Source organism: Ovis aries, chromosome 1 (genome assembly GCF_016772045.2).
Source record: "Ovis aries strain OAR_USU_Benz2616 breed Rambouillet chromosome 1, ARS-UI_Ramb_v3.0, whole genome shotgun sequence".
NCBI classification, from domain to species: domain Eukaryota; kingdom Metazoa; phylum Chordata; class Mammalia; order Artiodactyla; family Bovidae; genus Ovis; species Ovis aries.
The window spans coordinates 179,808,183-179,824,081 of NC_056054.1; the positions used below are offsets into that span (position 1 = coordinate 179,808,183).

The window sequence follows — 15,899 nt, forward strand, 5'->3', positions numbered from 1 at the left end:
ATTATGGTTTCAGTGTGTCTGCCCTCTGATGCCCTCTTGCAACACCTACTGTCTTACTTGGGTTTCTCTCACCTTGGACATGGGCTATCTCTTCACCGCCGCTCCAGCAAAGAGCAGCCGCTGCTCCTTACCTTGGATGAGGGGTATCTCCTCATGGCCACCCCTCCTGACCTTGAACGTGGAGTAGCTCCTCTCAGCCCTTCTGCGCCTGCACAGCTGCTGCTCCTTGGACATGGGGTTGCTCCTCTCGGCCGCCAGCCCTGAACTTGGGCAAGGGGGAGCTTTCAGTACCGTAGTCAATAAATTATATGAGATATTAAACATTTTATTATAAAGTAGGCTATGGGTTAGATGATTTTGCCCAACTGTAGGCTAACGTGTTTTGAGTGGGTTTCAGGCAGGCTAGGCTCAGCTGTGATGTTTGGTAGGCTGTTGTTGTTGTTTAGTTACTAAGTCACGTCCAACTCTTATGAGACCCCATGGACTGTAGCCTGCCAGGCTCCTCTGTCCATGGGGTTTCCCAGGAAAGAATACTGGAATGGATTCCCATTTCCTTCTCTAAGGGGATCTTCCCGACCCAGGGGTCGAACCTACATCTCCTGCATTGGCAGACAGATTCTTTACCACTGAGCCACCTGTGAAGCTCTGACTGGTAGGTTAGGTGTAGTTAAAGGCATTTTTGACTTGGGATACTTTCCAACTTATGATGAGTTTATTGAGATATAACCCCATCACAAGTTGAGAAAGATCTGTAGTTGCCCTTTCTTGCTATTTCTTTCTATTCTTGAAGGAAAAGCTGTCTGTTGGACTGTTACAGAATTTGAACACTCACACAGCGGTTACTTTGCCTTCTGGTCCAGCTGTTGAATAATCATCATGAACAGTACCAAAATAAGTCTTATTTCCTACCAAGAAGGTTAGAACAGACTTGGTCTTCATAATTACTCACACCCAGGAAGCATTTCATTATGCTCTATTTAAAGATTTTGGCACAGTCATATTGACTTTTCAAAAACGTTTGTGACATAAGGTGACCTGGATACTAGAAGCTACCAGGAAGATTTTAATTGCTTGAGGAACTTCATCTAATTCTTACAGTGATGGTAGCCCTGACTATTATCCAGTTCACACCTCCTTTCTCTACCCTACTTCAACAGCTGAATAAAGCAAGATTGTATAGTCATACAATAGAACAGCATTCACATAGCAAGTGTCCATTAAATGTTTGAATGGAGAAATAAATGGCCTATTTTGTTCATCAGATACCTGGAAACTAAAGTTAAATCATTCTTCCCTCATTTAAAGTTACACAGACAGGTGTTTATAAGCCTTGGTAGGAGAGTAATAGTGCTCTAAAATAACATTAGCTGCCATTTATTGCACTCTTTTATATTTGCCAGGCTCCTTCCTAAATCCTTTATGTGCATTCTTGGGTTTATAGCTTACACTACCTTATGAGCTGGGCGTTGTTCTCCTCTTTTTACAGAGGAAGAAGTCGAAGCATTAGAGAGGTTGAGTAACCAGCTCACGGTCACTTACTGAAGGAATGGCAGGGCTGGGGTTCAAATCCCAGAGGGCTTGGGTTCAAGCCCTGAGCCCTTAACCGCTGGTCTCGATTGTCTTGGGAAAGTAGCCATTAGCAAAAGACACCTGAGGGATTTGGGAACACTTCACATCCTGAAGGGAACTAAAATGAAAGAAGATGATCTAATAAAGGCAAATTGTACTTTTGCATAAGTTTTGCCTGAGACCCTGAGCTTATGTCTGTCCCCCAAACTATCATAAGGAAAAGATTAATGTCTTCCTACATTCTTTCTCTGATTGTAGTGCTATGAGTTTTTGGATAATGTAGCACCTCAGAAATGGCGGTCTTGAAAGCAGCTGTAGATAAAAGCAAATTTGACCTGCCTCACCCTCTCCATAACCTTTTTCACATCCCAGATCCAAAGGGCTATAGGCCAAGGCATTTAAGTTATTTTCTACGTGAGTCTCTGCTGATGGTTATTTACTATTACAATTTATTGAGTATCTACCATACTATAAGACAGTCATTATTTTAAAAGTTGTGGTAAAATATGCATAACATAAAAAATTTTCCATTTTAATAATTAAAAAATGTGTGATTTAATGACATTATTTACATTTGCAGTGTTATTCAATCAGCTCTTCTATGTATTTCTAAAACCTTTTCATCATCTCAGAAACTCTGTACCCATTAAGGAACAACTGGTCATTCCTCCCTTCCCCTAGTCACTGGCAACCTCTAATGACTTTCTGTCTCCATGAATTTACCCATGCTAGATATTTCATGTAAGTGACATTATACAATTTTTAAAAAAATTTATGTCTAGCTCATTTCACCTAAAGTTCAAGGTTCATCCACGTTGTAGTATGTTTCAGAACACCATTCTTTTCTGGGGCTGAGTAATATTCCATTATATGTATACTGTGTATCACAATTTGCTTACCCATTCATCTGTTGATGGACGCTTAGGTTGTTTCTGCCTATTGCGAACAATGCTGTTATGAACATTCACATACTGGTATTTGTCTTAGTTCTCATTTCAATTATTTTTGTGTATGCCCGGTGGTAGCATTGCTGGGTCATATGATAATTCAGTGTTTAACTTTTTGAGGAACGAACTTTTCTCCAAGGCAGATACACCATTTATACTCCCATACTGCTTCTGATTATTTAGTTATATCTTGTTTGTAGAGGTTTTCACAGCAGACTGTCCAGTGGGAGTTTTTAACACTATACCAAGGAGCTTGTCCATTTTAGGCAAGTGTCTAAATAGTGATGATCTTTTTGAGGTGGAGTACAATCTGTATTCCTATAGCTCTTCCCAGTTTATGAAACACTATTTTTTGTTTCCTCCAATAATATTATAGGCAGGAATCATTCCCTTCCATTAGAAAGATGACGAGATATAGCCTCAGAGAGATGGAGGGACAATCCAGAAGTCACAGGCATGATGAGGGTGATGCAGGGCTTCAGATGCAGGCTTTGGATTCCAAGTCCTAGATGTGACCTACTGCACAGAGCAAGGCACAGGGAGCCGGGAATGGAACCTCTGGGCTGCCCTTTTCCAGTTGGTACCAGAAAGGTAGGTTGAAGCTGAGGACTATCAAAATTATCCCACATGTGGCCTCCTCTAGGAGTAGAATAGCTTTTTTATAATAAAATTATAATTTATGTTCAGAGGCTCAGACTGTAAAGAATCTCCCTGCAATGCAGGAAACCCGGATTTGATCCTTGGATTGAGAAGATCCCCTTGGGAAGGGAATGGCAGCCTACTCCAGTATTCTTGCCTGGAGACTTCCATAGACAGAGGAGCTTGGTGGGCTACAGTCCATGGGGTCACAAAGAGTTGGACATGACTTTGCAACTAACACTGCACTTCACTTTATAGTGAAACAAACAGAATATACAGTTGGATCACCTTTTTCTTAAAGATTTTTTTGTTTTTTTGATGTGGACCATTTTTAAAGACTTTATTGAATCTGTTACAGTATTGCTTCTGCTTTATGTTTTGGGCTTTTGGCCTTGAGGCATGTGGGATCTTAGTTACCTGATCAGGGATCAAACCTGCACCCCCTGCACTGGAAGGCAAAGTCTTAACCACTGGAGCACCAAGGAAATCCCAGTTTGATCACTTTCGACAAATACAGACACTCATGTAACCCACGTAGGATCAAGATGGAGAGCATCTCCATCACTCCATGTCCTGTTTCAATCAACACCCACCCCCAAAAAGCAGGTCTTCCTGCCCAAAATACTCAGTTTTGATTTTTGTCCCCTAGCTTCAGAAAACGGCTTTACAATGGTTCTGTTTTGGTCACCTAAGGGAGGGGCTGGATTGGCAGCAGGGACCATGTCTCTTCTTTTGGTTGTTGCGGTCATCCGGGCACCAGGCTACACACATGGAGCCGCCAGCTCGTGTCACTAACCAGAAGCAGTGTCTCTGTGACAGCAGCTCACTTCTGCACTCACTAGGCAGTGAGGGGCATTCAAGCAGCTTCCCGACCTTGCTTGAGGCTCTTAACAAACCACTGTAATCAAGAAAATGTTGAGACAAAATAAAACATCCACCCCATTCTATTCCCCTACTCCGGGGACAGTGAGTTATAAGCTCATAGACATCTATGCTGGGGCTCCCCCTCCAGGGACAGAGTCTCCCAGGGAGACTGAGTCCTGCCCGACAACCCTTTAGCTAACATCGTGGTCTACAGTGGCAGCCATCACTGCTGCTGCTGCTGCTGCTAAGTCGCTCAGTCGTGTCCGACTCTTAGTGACCCCATGGACTGCAGCCTACCAGGCTCCTCCATCAGTGGGGTTTTCCAGGCAAGAGTACTGGAGTGAGGTGCCATTGCCTTCTCCGACCCATCACGCCTCCCATTTATTGTGGTGACTGTGGTCATTCTGTCCAGGTGACCTGTATATGGTGGCCATTCCCTTTGAGGGAGGGAAATAGGTTTGGGAAATTGGACTTTATCCAGAAGATGGCAGGTAACTGATTGGACTCGGATTTAAGAGGTGCTTCTAAGGAGAGATGACCAGTGGTCTAGTCCCATGTCCCATACCTGAGCTCCATTTCTAGCCTGGGAAGCTCTTTCTGGGGTGCTAGAATAAGAACCTGGAGAAGGAATGGCACCCCACTCCAGTGTTCTTGCCTGGAGAATCCCAGGGACGGGGGAGCCTGGTGGGCTGCCGTCTACGGGGTCTCATAGAGTCGGACATGACTGAAGCGACTTAGCAGCAGCAGTATAAGAACTGTCCTTGCCAATTCCTTGAAAGTACATTCTTTATCTGCTTCCTTCACACACACAGCTTGAGTGAGGTCACTTTGTACTTGGAGCAAGATCCGTCTCTTCGTTTTCCCATTCTCGGCAGAGACCATTCTCTGCCTGGTTAGGAAAGGTGCTAGGAGAGGCTGGAGTGTGGAGCACACCGCTCAGCCAAGCTGAAGGCAGCAACGGGAGGGACCCTTGTCTTTGGAAACTGCCTGTTACATGCTCTTCTTGGTCCTGCCAGTGAAGAGCATGGGTGGGGAGCAGTTCACCTGCACATCCCTGGTCATGCAGGGGACAATGGATACAGATAATAACTTGTTTTCACTCATGATTGCTTATCTTTGCCTCCAACTGGCAAGCCAGAGTGGGGTTGGCACTCTGGCAACAGCAGCAGGGAGAAACAGCCTTTTCATTAATGCATGGAGACACAGGGACCATGGCTCAGGTGGGGCCTGGGGATTTTATGATTTTTAAGAGAAGGTTCCAGATTCTTCTTTTCTCTTTGCTAACTGATTTTCCCCATTGCTTCTCTGTTGAAAAGGGAAGTGAAAGTGAAAGTCACTCAGTCGTGTCCGACTCTTTGTGACTCCATGGATTATAGAGACCATGAAATTCTCCAGGCCAGAATACTGGCGTGGGTAGCCGTTCCCTTCTCAACCCAGGGATTGAACCCAGGTCTCCATTGCAGGTGGATTCTTTACCAGCTGTGCCACCAGGGAAGCCCTTGCCCTCATGTTTTTTGGAGCTGCATAGCTTTAAATAACCCCACTTCATCTAGAAAAGATAGATCATCGAGGTTCTGCCTGGTGAAAATCTTGGGAGAAAGCTTATAGAAATCTTCAGGGATGAAAATAAATGGTGCTGAGCCTGGGCTGTGGTCCTGAAGCTGACCTGTCAATGCCTAAGCGAGGAAGCTGAGGGAAGGAATGAGAACTCTGGCCCCAGTGTGATTACCGTTGCACCCTTTACAGACGTACCTGGGGCTTGGGCATTCAATTATGTTTGCTGTGTGTGCGTGCATGTGCTCACACACTCACACACGCAGAGCTGGAATTGAAATCATCTCAAGTGAGAATTCTTGTGATGCATTTAAGGGGCCTGCATTTGACAGGTTGCTACCTAGTTATGGACTAAAATCTCACCAGGCACCCCCGTAGCTTATCGCCTGTCATTTCAAAACAAAGACATTCTGCTTCCCCGTTCTATGTCACATCTCATCAGTTCCTTCCCAGCAGAATCTTACTTTCATGACGAGCTTGGTGCCACCTCTCTGACTTTCATCAGATGAGAACTTGAAAAAAAAAAAAAAGAAAAAACAAAACAAAACAAAAAAACCCGTTCCATGTTTTGACTTGGATTCTAGGTGTTATTCTCTCAGTCCAGCTTGAAAGAAAAAAAAAAAAAACCACCCCACGAGGGGGCAGGCCTGCTTTCCTGTCTTCTGCCAGCACACAGCCTCTGAAGTGTGTGAAGGAGAGAGGAAGAGACAATTAACACTCAGCACCAATCTGCATTTCCTTTTTAGCTGCCATTTACACGCTGCTCAGGTTTTGAAAACCAGCATTTCATGCTACTCCCCAGAGAGCCAGCACCAGCTTCAGCAGGATCCATCTGCACAGCAGTCACTGAGCTGAAATCTTCAGCCAACCCCAAATTCATTTACCTATTTATTTATTTTGAAAAATGAAAGAGAGGAAAAGAGAGAGAGGGTGAGAGCACGAGTGCGCGAGCTGGGTGCAAAGAATAGATTAGAATCTGCTAATATTTCACACGCACACTTGACCACTCCCCGTGCTGGTCTAGGCAGGGGTGAGTCAGCGGAGTTTTTCCTTTGATTATCTTTTCGATTCGTGTGAGCAGTGAGTGAATGTTCAGGAGCCATGTGACCGCAGGAGATGACAAGCTGTGGGGTTCGAGCCTGGAAGAGCACACTGGCTGAGCTTTGGTGCCGCTCATCAGCCTGTGTGTCAGCACGTTCTTGCTGATGGGGAGCAGCGGGGAGAAGAGCCGCCCTGGGAAGTCACTGCTGGGGGTAGGACGAGTTACAAGATGCTTCTGGAGGAGGGAGATGTTTGTCATCAACTCCTCAGGTCTGGCCAACTTGCTTTATTTCCTCCAGCCCCCAAAGGATTGAGAATTGAAGCCTAATGGCTTTGATAACCTTGCTGATTTCTTCATTATTATTTTTTAAACGGAATTCACCACCACAGGAGGTCACTGAGTCAATGGTCACAGCTGGCTTTTAAAAAGGGGTTGAGTCATTCTGTGATTGGTAAAACAGAGACTCAGCCTGAGATGGGGGCAATCAAATTTCCTGCTTCAAGGCATCAGTTGATCACTACAGGGGTCAGAAAGAAGTGTTTTTCTCATGCAAGTCCTGGCACGAATATCTAGGTGAATGCAAAGCAAAGTGGGGAAAAAAAAAAAGGATTAGCTCTTTTTTTTTTTTTTTTTTTTTTGAGAGCAGCAGGGCTGAAAAACCCATCCTTACTTTAATAGACCAATGAGTGCACTGATTCCATCTAGCTCTGCTCAGATGGCAGTTGTGATTATAGTGTTATGGACACATTTCCCAGCTAAGCAGGGCAAGATGGTATTGTCTGTATGGGCCCAGATTTGCTCATGGATGGGCACAGGTGTGTTCAGATGGGGAAAATACTTCAGGGCAGGAGTAGGAGGTAGGGTGAGCATATGTCAGTTGAAATTGGTGAGTTTACAAAAAAAGATTCGTAAGAAGCCCATATGATCTCTGGGTGCAGTTTGTCACATGATATTACACGTTCTCGGGATTCAGGGGTGTTTTGCATCTCTTGTAGTGACACAGATGTGTAACTCGGACTTCTCAGCCCACCAGAGAGGCAGCAAAAATAAAGTTATAATAAACAGCTTTTGCTTTTCTGGCTCTGTCCTTACAAGATGAGACTTCCTAGCTTTCAAATTCTCAAATAGTTTTTGGAGTCCTCCATGACAAGGATGTCCCTCTTCTGCTGTTCTGACTAATGCCACCACATTCAGATGATACGGGTTCAAATGCCAAATTCATTCATTCAGTCAAAGTACATTTAAGGGGCTTCCCTGGTGGCTCACTCAGTAAAGTGATCTGCCTGCAATGCGGGAAACCCAGGTTTGCTCCTTGGGTTAGGAAGATCCCCTGGAGAAGGGAATGGCTACCTACTCCAGTGTTATTTGCCTGGAGAATTCCGTGGACAGAGGAGCCTAGTGGGCTACATGGAGTAGCAAAGAGTCGGATATAGCTGAGAGACTAACACTGGTGGTCTAGTGGCCAAGACTCCACACTTCCAGTGCAAGGGGCCCAGGTTTGATCCCTGGTCAGGGAACTAGATCCTACATGGCATAATTGAGTAAGACCCTGCATGCCACATCTAAGACCTGGAGCAGTCCAATAAATATTTTTTTTTAGAAGGGCATTTTAAAGGAGTGCCTGGTATGAATCAAACACTATAGGAAAGCGTTCTTGTGGAATTTAGTTTCCAGGGAAGGGAGACACATCTAAATAAGCAACTGAGCCTGTAATATTCCAGGTAGAGATTGATGCTACAGAGAAAAATACATTTGGGTGGTGGGCAGGGAGGATGGGAGTGGAGGGTGATGATAGTTTCATGTTAGCTCAGCTAGGTGTGAGGGGCTTACTTCTGAAGTGAGTCTTTAGTAGAGACTGAAAGGAACAAATCATCTAGGGGAGAGAATCTCAGAGGAGAGGGCAGCAGGCACGGACCCAGGGGGCAGGTATGCTCAGCATGTTCCAGGAATGGAGAGGAAGCTGATTGACCACAAGAGTCTGGATGTCAAAGGGGAGGTAGAGGCTGGAGCTGTCACCCAAGGTGTGGCTGTAGCCAGAGAAGGGAAAAAACCTGAAGACTAAAACCCTAAGAGATTCCAACATCTAAATGATGAGGGAGATGAGGAGGAACCAGTCAAGGAGACTGAGATGACCAGCAGGTGAGAGGGTGGAGCTCTGGAAGGGAAGGGGACCAAGCATTTAAGAAGGAAGGGGTGAGCATCTGAGTCATCTGCTGCTGGAAGGTCAAGTTAGAATTTGCCACTGCATTTAAGATTGAGTGGTCATGGGTGACCTTGGTGAGAGCTGTTTTAGTTGCACGGAGGGAAAAACCTCTACTTGTGATGTGTTCAAGAAAAGACAGAAAAGAAGAATGGGAGAGAGTGAGTCAAGAGACTTTAAGGAGTTTTGCTGTGAAGGGGAACAGAAATAGAGCTTTAGTTTGATTTAGATGTGGGATCAAAGGGAGCTGTTTGTGTTTCTGGTTGGAGAAATTGCGTCATGTTGGTACACGGATTCAGTGGAGAAGAAAACTGGTACAAAAGCGATGCCATTGAGCAGGCATGAGGAGAGGGGATATAGTGCAAAGAGGAGAGACTGGCGTTAGGAGGAAGACGGACAGTTCATAGCAGCAGATGGGAAGGTTAAGGGTAATACATGGACATAAGTGTGGAAAGATGTAGAAGTGACAGTAGAAGCTTGTGCAGATTCTTCTGGTTGCTCAGATTTTCTCTGAGTGAAACGGGAAGTGAAGTTATCAGCTGAGCATTCTTGAGGAGGAAGAGAGGGTGCTGGAGGTTTGAAGAGAAAGACAAACAGGTGAAATGATTCTGGGAAAGTCAGTGGATGAGGGAAATACAGCAGGTTGCCAGGCAGCACTGGGGCCCCCCTTGAGGCTTGTGATAAGACCAAAGTGAGATCAGTCAGCAAGGCTGCTCCCTTCAGTCATGCTCAACTGCTCAGATGCAGGTATGGAGTAAAGGGACAGTTGTCTTAAACTGGTACAACAAAGAAGGAGCAGGTTGAGGCTGTTGAGCTACACAGAGCTACCCAGTGATGGAATCTAAGTTGGGTAAGAGGGCAGAAGGTAGGGAAAGGGTGAGGGGAAATAATAAGATGCCAAGAACAATGGTTCATTGGTCCTGGTGTGGTACAAGAACTGTTGGAGCTGGGAGTCTAGAAAAGATAAGCTGAAAAGAGAGGAGGCAATGGTCTCAGAGGGAGATGCTAGAATAGAGAGTGGATTGCATTGCAGCTGGTAATGTCCAGGTAGGGGCCTAAACATGGGCTGGCTGGCCAAGATGGTAACAGCAAAGTCACTGGAGGAGAGGAGCCGAAATAACGTGGTGGGGGGCAGCCCTTGGGAGGAGCATCTCCCTACCAGACAGCTACCCTTGGGTACCTCCACTTCCTGTTGTGGTTTACATAGGTGGTGTCTTCTGGAGCCCAACTCCCTGAAGTCTAGTTGGATGTGGAAGGCACCAAGAATTATGATAGAAGAAATAGCTTTGGAAAGAGTCTGACTAATTAAAATCTTCAGGTAGTAAGTGGGAGGGATGCAGAGGTTAGCAATCAGGAGGGGACGTAGGGAGGAGGCCCAACTCACCCCCAACACAGGGCCTCTGGAAGAACAGAAGCAGACAGACAGATAGCCTCCATCATGGTGGCTGCAGGTCCTCCATTGTTTGTGTGTTAAGTGACTCTGGGAGAATTATTTAACCTCTTTGTGTCTCAGTTTTCCCAAATGGAAAATGGAGCAAATCATCATATCTCTTTCACAGGGTCATTCTGAAGATTCAGTGAGATAATATGTATGAAATGTGCTTAAGACACAGTACATGGCCCAGAGTGGTATGTTTTTAATGATTGAAGCAGTTTTATCAGTTATCTGGGTCACTAGAGCCCAGTGTTTTTAAAAGGACTGAGCAAGCCCTTGGCAGGTGCTGAGGCACTTCTCAAGGAGGGTGAGGTGCAGGCTGGGACTGGACGAGACGCCGACTTCGCCATGAGAGCTTCAGAGTGAAGCTCTGGAGAGTGAAGAAAGCAGGCCCACTGCCAAGATGGAGCAATTAAATATGTAGAGGGCTGAGAGGCTTGACAGGAAAAATGGAAGTAAAGCATGTTTCTAATCAGAGCCATGACGAGGGCTGCCTGGAGGCTCTACTGGTAATTGATGTGCCTCTGACAATAATTAGAAACAATTTCTGGGGACTTATAGGATAGAGTCACCTCGTGATATTATTTACCATGGAGAGTAGTGTCTGGAGTGAAAATGGATGTTATTGTTTCCTTGGAACACATTAGAAGGTGACTTCATGGTGAATAGATTTTTCAAGATATTTGACATTCGCTGACTTTCTATTTAACTCCTCTTAGACACAGAGGCCATTACTGTAATGACAATCCCTGGATTTATCTCTGTTAATGGCAGAAGACACGTGAGAGAGAAGTCATCCCTGTGTGGGCCCTGGAATAAATGTGAATTTAGCCACATTGCCTCCCCAGCTGCTGAGACCTGAGGGATTCTGGGGACTCAGGTGGCCCAAGTGCAGCTTCAGTCTAACAGAGACTCACCCACAAAGACTGAGGGGTGTGATTGGCATGACTGGCAATGCCTTTTTCTAAGGTGACCTTTATTTTATGTCACTTGGCATGAAGTGAGATAAGGTATATACAAAGCTTAGCACAGAGCCTAGCCCATAGCAAGAACACAGATAGTGTTGACTCATTAATTTTATTTTCTTTTGTTTTTCTGACAAGACTTAGGGGCCTTTCGTACTTGGCATTCTCCAAGCGCTGGGGATGTGGAAAGAGTTGGGAGAGGGACAATGGCGTTATTGGGCCTCAAAGATAGTGGGTTGTATTCCCCTTGGAAAGCCCAAGGAGTTTTTACTTGAGCAGGCTTTTTTGGGGCATCGACCTGTAGGCAAGATGCCAAATGCCAGTTAACAGCAAGGGTACCACATAGCGGTCTGAAGTCAGTGCTTTATTGATCAGAGAGCATGCACGAGCCTCCTGCCCCCTCTACACTGGCGGCCAAGTAAGGGTGATGTGGTGCCCAGGCAAGGAGGCACAGGGACCAATGCCTGTCACTGCAACCCAGCCTCCAGGCGAAAGGACAAAGCCTACTTTACCAGGTTGGGAAACAATAGTAAAGGCTTTTTGATGTCTAAAGTCTACAGATGGTTCTCAAAAGAAGTATTATTGGCATTTTGGGAAGGGTAGTCTTCTCTGGGTGGCACAATCCAAGCAATGCAGGATATATGGTGCCTGTGGATCTACCCACTACTGTCAGGAGAGCCTCTCACATCACAGGTGCTGGAGTGACTGAAAACCCCCCACACATCTTAACCTCCCCAGGCTTGGATCCCCAGTATGAGCAGCAACATGCTTAGAATGTCCTCCCTGCAAATCAACCTGCACACCAGCCGCCTGACCTCAGTGGGGCCCCTTCCTGTTCCTGGTTCTCAAACGGTGGTGGCTGGCAACATGAGTTCTCTTGGTTGATCAAGTATTTAAAGAATGCAAATGCTGACTGTCTCCTCCCTGGGGGTGTGACCCTGAACAGGCTGTGTGAGTCACGTTACCTCCAGCCATGCTTAAGTGTCCCACTAGGTCACATGCCACCAGCAGAGGGAGGACGGACTCCAAGGCTGGAGCCTCTGATGTATGAAAGGCACTCGGTAAAATCCCCAGATTTGAAACCCTTCTAACATTTTATATGATGTTGCTCTCATTTGGGGGCTTCCCCGGTGGCTCAGTGGTAAAGAATCCACCTGTCAATGCAGGAGAGGCAGGAGACACAGGTTTGATCCCTGGGTCAGGAAGATCCCTTGGAGGAGGGCATGGCAACCCACTCCAGTATTCTTGCCTGGAGAATCCCATGGACAGAGGAGCCTGGAGGGGTACAGTCCATAGGGTCGCACAGAGTCGGACACGACAGACCAACTGAGTGCTTGAGCACTCTCATTCGAGAAGGTTGGCTGTTATTAAGAATAGCTGCAATCATCACCAGTCTGTGTGCATGTGTGTGCCAGACCAAGTGCTTTCAACAGTCCTGTGAGTTCATTACTACTTACTTTATGATTGAGGATTGAAGTCCAGAGAGCTTGAATGCTTTGCTGAGGTTCACAGAGCCAACAGGGTTAAGAGTCAGGATCCAAATCCCCATATTTCTGCTTCCAAAGCCTCACATGCTCTGCATTTGGTGACACTGCTTCTCAGGCAGGAGGAATATTTAATATCAGGAGGCACAGGTCAAGTGAAGGGCAGACTTGGCTAAGTGGGACCGTGGGCAGTAGTCCGAGGGAAGCTGAAGAGTTGGACCAGATCCAACTCAATCGGGAAGTTACTCTTTCTGAAACGAAAAACAAAACAGAACAGTAACGTTACCCTTCTTGTGATGACCAGAATGCATGAAGCCATCAGCCTGGCCAACTCTGGAGCAGAGGGGCAGGCCAGGCAAACAAGAGAACCAGCAACCGGCATCTTGCAAGGGTGTTGGAGGGAACAGCTGTTTGAGGAGAGTTGTCGGTAAAGACTTGGTGTTTGGAGTACACGTTGAACATGTGAGGGATTCAAGAATGTACATTTTTGGGAAACAGTGAACACGGCACATACACAAGAAAGATACACCCCAGCATGCACTCAGGTGGGACAAAGGCAATGCCCAACCGAGAGGAGAATTCCGGAGAACCCGAAAAGGGCCACATTTTCTTACCCACAACAAGCAAAGGTATTTCTTCAGTTTCTTAGTGGGGAAGACTTTGAAATGTGTAAACCCCTTTAAGTCACTCATTCAGTGTTGTATACAATTATGCTTAAATAAGCCACATGTACTTTTCATTACATAATGTAGATTTATTATCAACAACCCCCTTTTTTTTTTTTTTGTCATCCTAAAGATCCACTGGGTAATTTGACAATTAGTGTTGAAAAATACGCACACTCTCTGAGCCACTTGTTGCAATGGGTCTTATGGAATACTAGCCCAGACCCATAAAGCTATATGGACAGAGATATTTATTACAGTGTTGGTTGAATAAATTATGGTTCAGCAGACAGTAGATAAACATGCAATTATTTTAAAAGGTTTGAATAGATTTTATATTTAGTAAAAAAAAGCAATATGCAAAATAATCATGTACCACATGCAAACACAGTCTTATATTTAAAAAACCACTGTACGTGGATGTTTATGCCTATACATATTTCTGTAAATGTTAAAGAAAAAAGTCTAGAAGGACAGTGGATAGCTTTCAGAGCTGAAGTCAGAAATAAGAAGGAGATTTTTGGTTTTTACTTTATCCCTTTTCCTCAAAGGCAGAAATTTTAGGATAGTAGGTGATTTTTCTTCCCTTTTTGTGATTTTTCTGTTTTTCCAAATTTCCTATAGTGACCCTGTGTTGCTTTCATGATCAAGCTTCATTTCTACCTGCTTGTTGTAGAGGCTAAGCATACAAGTCTGGAGTCAGATTACCTGGCTTCACACCCCAGCTCTGCTGCTCTGCCATGTATGATAACCATGGTGGATGACATCACCTCTCTGGGACATAGCTTCCTAATTTGTAATGTGAAGATAACAAGAGTGTGAACCCTATGAGACTGTTGGGAGGATTAAGTGAGACCCTTTGTGTAAAGAGTGTGGTCAGGATTGGGCAAGTGTTGGTTTGGACTGTTTGAGTGTGGACCTCTCTACAAGAAATATCAAGCTCAGGGATGATGTTGAGCAAAGGCTATGGTTTGCTGTTTTATTTGATATTGGAAGGATAGGACCCAACTGGAGGCAGAAACTTGCTGTTGAGAAGATGAATGTAGTGGTGGGATCTTGATCATCGTGCTTTCCTCACTCAGTAAAGCCACAGGGAAAAGGTCCAGAGGAACCCTTTCCTGTGGGTTCTTTCCCACATTTCTTGTGGTCCAGTAAGGTTTTTCCTTCCTCTTGCAGGCTTCACTCCTGCCAAACTTTTTGCAAATGAAGTCTAAATGTTTCTGAAGAGGAGGGGCCCTTACCCTACTCTGGGAAGGAGGGACAAAGACAGTCTACCCTTTCCCTAAGATCTGCAATCTGTTTAGCAAATGTGGCCAGTCTTCCCTCAACTTTCTTCATTCTGAAGCTTGAACAAATGATCAGATACCGGGAGCTGAATTCTGCCCATGGTGGAAATTGGCTTCTCAGAATTTCCCATTGGGTTCTAAAGCTGTGGACACTGAAAGCAATTCGTGGCCCCATTTGGGATTCCTTTTCAGATAAGTCATAAGCCAGACAAGCATAAGTCCATGCTTTGACTGGTTAATGTAACGTAAAGGCCTCCAAATCACTGAAAATGGTCACCTGGATGCTGTCCAGGGACAACTACACATTGAGGAGCTAACTCGCATGTGGCAGCTCTGGGTCTGAGGGCAGTTCTGCCTCTCGCTGGATTAGACTGTAGCTGTGCCAGTTTGCCTCTTGAGATCCCTTACAGCTCTGAGAACACGGAGGAAGGCACACATGGCCCAGATGCCTCGTGGTGTGGACCCAGTTATGACAGCCTCACCTCCTACCAATTTCCCTCCATAGCACTCCGCCCCTCTGCCTTCCAAGCTATCACGAGACCAGCTGCTCTCTGACACCCAAGACACATTTCCCTCTCAAAGCCAGCTCATGCGCTTCCACCCACAGGGTTTTTGTGTTGCTTCTCTGATTGACTACTTCTGGTGCAACCAATTCAGCTATAATCTGCTTTATGATGCCTTTCTAGAGCCTTCTATGCAGAATTGATTGTCTCCACTTTGGTGTTCCCTAACACTTCGTTCATACTTATCTCTCTTATTTTCTTTTTTAGCTTTATTAATATTTTGTTTACTTATTTATTATATGATTTTATTACCTACACTTATTTATTTTATTGTGGTGTGTTATATAGTTAATCAGCAGTCTTCAAATATCAGTGGGCAAAAGGATTTAAAAGAAGGAGCTGCAGAAACAATCTACGGAACAACTATGAGGCACAGGCCTAGGACTGAAAAAATAGTGGCCTGTCAGATAGATGGGACCCAGCATGTATCTTAGGATATCCTGTCCTCTCTCCCCAGTGGGACTTCTGATTAGGTACCTTGACCACGGAGCCTGGGAATCTGCATATGTTAATTAATTTTAACCCCACTTGATTCTGACTCAAGTGGTTAGAGACACACTCTTTGGGTAACAGTGTGGTAAAGTTACAGCTTATATGAATGTGCTGTGCTTAATTGCTCAGTCATGTTCGACTCTTTGTGACCCTTTGGACTGTAGCCCCCAGGCTCTTCTTACTATGGGATTTTT

General features: G+C 45.3%; 1 protein-coding gene across 1 annotated transcript in view; it reads right to left on the reverse strand.

Moving 5' to 3' along the window:
* The window catches only part of DRD3 (dopamine receptor D3), a 96,141-nt gene extending 84,498 nt beyond the window's left edge, over positions 1-11,643 (reverse strand). Inside the window, exon 1 of the mRNA XM_004002934.6 lies at positions 1-11,643. This exon is cut by the window's left edge and continues 21,239 nt beyond it. The gene's annotated coding sequence lies outside the window, so the exon portion shown is untranslated.
* Positions 11,644-15,899: the final 4,256 nt, after the last annotated feature.